The sequence below is a fragment of the Gossypium hirsutum genome, chromosome A03 (assembly GCF_007990345.1).
Source record: "Gossypium hirsutum isolate 1008001.06 chromosome A03, Gossypium_hirsutum_v2.1, whole genome shotgun sequence".
Classification (NCBI taxonomy): Eukaryota; Viridiplantae; Streptophyta; class Magnoliopsida; order Malvales; family Malvaceae; genus Gossypium; species Gossypium hirsutum.
In genome coordinates, this window is record NC_053426.1 from 94,767,335 (window position 1) to 94,772,417 (window position 5,083).

The 5,083-nt window shown below is 32.8% G+C and overlaps 1 non-coding gene across 1 annotated transcript; it reads right to left on the reverse strand.

The window, feature by feature from the left end:
- Positions 1-3,615: 3,615 nt before the first annotated feature.
- Positions 3,616-3,722, reverse strand: LOC121225787 (small nucleolar RNA R71). Its single transcript, XR_005923683.1, has one exon. It is a non-coding gene; the product is annotated as a small nucleolar RNA R71 (small nucleolar RNA).
- Positions 3,723-5,083: the final 1,361 nt, after the last annotated feature.

The window sequence follows — 5,083 nt, forward strand, 5'->3', positions numbered from 1 at the left end:
ACGCTCACTTAAGACCTAATACTTCTAGGCCAACCTTCGGGGTGTTACAGTTCATATGAGTTAAAAAAAGCTCGTGAGGGCTAAACCGAAAGTAAACACAAAAGTTCACAACAAATGCTGAACCTCAGTTTACTTGGGTAATTTGCCATCAATTCCTCCATTGTTGTCTTATGCCATACAACGATTGTACTCAAATCCCGCGTTCCATTTAACCCGAATATTCGAGTCAAAAGCATAACTCCAACAATATTTCATTTTCAACAATTGAAAAAATACATAATACCATTCATCAATTGAATATGAATATTAAAATTTATCCGTACGAACTTACCTGGGTTAAATTGTATGATTTATAGAAGTTCAGGGACTATTCTACTAATTTTCTTTTTTCACGAGTATCTACGTGCTCTTGATCTAAAATATAAAATTATTCATTCATTAGCATATATTTCTGTTTCAATTCACTTCACAATTAGTACCCCTCAAATTTTCAAAATTACTCAATTACAACAACTTTTACAACTTTACAATTTGATCCCTTAACTAGTTAGTCTATCAAATGAAGTAAATTTTCTCAATTGATAATTTATCTAAATATTCTAAACTATCATACAACGCTTGATAAACAGAAATTTAATACCAAAATCTAATATTTTACCTTTTCACAATTTGGTCCTAAAATCGATATCTATCAAAATTACTATGTATAATCATCATACAATAAAAATTAAAGCTCTAAATCCATGTTATTTCATAAAAAAATCCAGTATTTATCAATGGTAACTTTCAAAATTTCTAATAAAATTAAAAACTAATGAAATAGTTGTTGGACCTAATTGTAAAAGTCTTAAAAACATAAAACAATTCAAGAAAAAAGGTAAGAATTGAACTCCCATGTAGAAAAATAGTAAACCAACTTCTTAAGAGCTCTTCAATGGTGTTTTTAGGCTGAAATTTTGAGATGAAATGTCTAGAAATCATTTTAGCCATTTGTTTTATTTTTTTATTAATTTCACCAAATGACCAATTTACCTTTAAATCACATAATTTCATTTCCTTCCCTGCTTATACCGCCTCATGCCTATATTTTGGGCTTAATTGCTCCTTAAGTCCTCCCTTATTTATTTATCAAGCCATTTAATCACTATTTTAGTTTAGTCCTTTTTAATTAATTAACTATCAAAACGTTAAAATTTTCTAACGAAACTTTAATACTATATTAATGACACTCTGTAAATATTTATAAAAATATTTACGACTCGGTTTATAGAAGCGAGGTCTTGATACCTCATTTTCTAAACTACTTGACCTAATAAATCCTTATAAAATATAATTTGCTTATGCAAAAATCTTTCATAAATCACATTTGACTCGTAAATATTAAATAATAAAATTTACGAGCTTACTCGTCAGATTTGGTGGTCTCAAACCACTGTTTTCTGACACCACTGAAAATTAAGCTGTTACATCCAGTGCATGTGTTACGACCTTGAAGGTAGTTTGCTTCAGCTTCAAGGGTGTGTTGCGACATCCATTGGCAGTGCCATGACACCAAATTCAGTTTTAGAATTCTTGTATTTTGCTCCCTATGTTGTGACATTGGACTCCCATGTTGCAACATGATGACCAACCTTGAGCTCTTATGCTTTTGAATGGTGTCTTGCACACTCGCTAAGTACGTTAGCCCTCCTTTAGGCCTCATTCGGCCCCTAAGGTCATAAAAGAACTAAAATTACACTTTTTTATTGAATTAAAACTAAATTGGAAAAAAACTACTTAAAACTAGTTTAATCTGCTACAACAAATTACGACAGATCGCTCCTAAATGCTATTTATACCCGTCCCTATCTAGTATAAATAGGACCCTTCATTGCCTTTCAAAATCATACAATTCAGCCATCCATTCTTCATTCTTTCCTCTCCATTTGCTCTATATTGTCTTTCATTTCCATTCTTTAATTCTTCCTTCTTGAAAAAGAACTTTGCACCGCCTTGAGAGCGACCTTATTTGCTATATTGAGAGTATATTGGCTTAATGGTGATGACAAGAAAGAAGAACAAAAGAAGGAGCAAGTAGTTTATGCCTCTGGGATCTTCTAGAATTGGCTAGAGTTTCTTCTTCCGTTTTGATATTTAATTTTTGTTCAATTCATAAACATGATTGCAATTAAGTGTTTTGTTCTCAATAATATCATGATTGCTTAATTCTGTTGATGTTTGAATAATATGATTTCCATGGTTAAGTTTATTTTCTGTTAAAGGTGTTTGTGCTTTCAATCGATTTACTCATGCAAGTAAAATCACGACTATGTTTCTTATGCACTTACGGATGAAAATAAGTGATTGAATTAATTAATTAATCTAAACAAGTTTTTAATTAATTGAAAAAATACTTGTATGGTGTAAGTTTAATCATTTAGGGATTAAATTTGTAATAATACCAAAACTATTATCACCTTACATAACCTTGCAAAATGTTTTATTTATGAGATTATAAGTTTATTAAACATAGATATATGCTAGATAGAATTAGTAATTAAATATATCTAACATCTTTACCCCATTTAATGAAGGTTAGTAAATGATCGATTTGCCACAGAATCTCCATAACATCTTTTAACAGTGTTGAAATAAATATGAGCTAGGAAAGAAAATTATTCTAACAAAAACTTGCTAATTGTGATAACTCTTCAAAACTTGCATATTTTTCTGTGTTTATTTTAATTTACATGCTTAGGTGATTTGTAGTTAATTAAATTAGTTAATCTCCTCTTATTTGTTTGCAACACATTTTAAACTATATTAGTTTTCCACCATCAATATGTTTAAGTTTTAATTTTTCACAAAGAATTGCTTAATAGTCTTTGCGGAGAAGATACTCTATACCTATCGCTTTATTACTTTCCAAAAATTGTGTGCACTTGCATATTTTCATCGTTTCAAGTTTTTGGTGTCATTGCTGGGGGCTATTTTTAAAGTCATTATTTGTGAAATTAATACATTTGGAAGTTGGTTTAAATTTTATATTGAATATTAATTTAGTTTTTTTTTGTGTTTTATTTTAGGTGTTTATGAGTATTGATCGTTTTTACACCTAATAGATCCTGAAATCAAAAGAACATTTGGACAAAGGCGAAGACAATCAACCTAAAGACAGACTGAAGAAATGAATATTGAGAATCAAAATCAAGATCAAGGAAATAGAGCTTGAAATGCTCGAAATTCGATCCTCGTTGCTGATGACAAGGATCAAGCCTTAAGGCAGTATGTCGTGCCACTTTTTAATGAACTTAATTAGGTATTGTTAGACCTGAGGTCGAGGTACCACAGTTCAAGTTGAAGCCTGCTATGTTCTAGATACTTCAGAGAGTGAACCAATTCAGTGAGATACCTACTAAGGATCTTCGCCTTCACCTTTGATTATTTATGGAGGTGAGTGACTCCTTGAAGCTAGTCAGAGTTACCAAACATGCATTAAGGCTGAAGTTGTTCCCATACTCACTAAGGGACAGAGCAAGAGCTTGGTTAAATTCATTGCCACCTAGTTCAATTTCTACATGGCAACAATTGGAAGAATACCTTCTAATGAATTACTTTCCACCTAGAAATAATGATAAGTTGTGGAACGAGATCACTACCTTCTAGAAAATGGACGATGAATCCTTGTATGAGGCATGGGAGAGATTCAAAGAATTATTATGAAAATGCCTTCATCATGGAATATCGCATTGCATCCAACTGGAGACATTTTACAATGGTCTCAACGCACATACGATGATGGTAGTAGACGATTCTGCAAATGGTGCTATTCTTTCTAAGGCATATAATGAGGCTTATGAGGTTATTGAGAGAATTGCCAATAACAATTACTAGTGGTAGACCAACCAAATAGCTTTAGATTCACGAGTAGCAGGAGTACATAAAGTGGACGCCCTCACTTCACTTGCAGCTTAGGTGTCTTCAATATCTTCAACGGTTAAGAGTTTACTACTAATGGGTTTAATAATATTACAGTCCAGCCACCAAGTCAATTTTTGAAAATTGTGGAGACGGGCACTTTTTTGAAAATTGCCTATTAAACCTAGAATCCATTTATTACATGGGAAGTTAGAACCAGAACATCGATGGGTAGGGATCACATTCCAACTTTTATAACCATTTATAGTGAAACCACCCGAACTACTCGTGGAGTAACGAAGGAGTTGGACTCAGTAACACATATATGTAATCCAGAGCAAACCAACCTCCAACATTTACATAGCAAGTTCAAAAACCACCATAAATTGAACCTTCCAATAGTTTGGAAAACTTGTTGAAGGTGTACATGGGGAAGAATGACGCCATTTTGAGAAATTTAGAGAATTAAATGGGTCAACTAGCCACTGAACTTCAAAATAGACCACAAGGTGCTTTGCCCATTGACATGGAGAACCCAAGAAAGCCGGGCAAGGAGCATTGCAAAGCAGTCACTCTATAAATTGTAAGAACATTAGAGCCCAATACTGTCGAGGTCAAAGATGAGTCCACTGATACATAAGAAAAAGAAAAGGTTCAACTAAATGTTGAAACTCCTATTTTCTAGAAGATAAATTCTAAAAACTCTAATGAGGTAAACCCTAAACTTGTCAATTTTGATAATTTAACATCTATGTCAGATGTAGACATTACCTTGGAAGAGCTGTCTAACACAGTTTAAGAAACCTCCACCACCCTACCTTCAAAGACTTCAAAAACAAAAGCAGGAGGTCCAATTTAAGAGGTTTTTAGACATACTCAAGCAGCTTCGCATCAATATTTCATTTTTATAAGCTCTTGAGTAGATGATGAACTACGTAAAATTTATGAAGGACATCCTGTCCAAAAAGAGAAGACTTGAAGAGTTTGAGACTATAACATTGATGAATGAGTGTAGTGCATTCCTGCAAGACAAGCTGCCCTTAAAAATGAAGGATCTAGGGAGCTTTACCATACCATGAAACATAGGAGATTTTTATTATGAAAGGGCTTTATGTGATTTAGGATCAAGTATCAACTTGATGCCAATATTTGTGTTTAGGCAATTGAGGATTGGTGAGGTCAGACC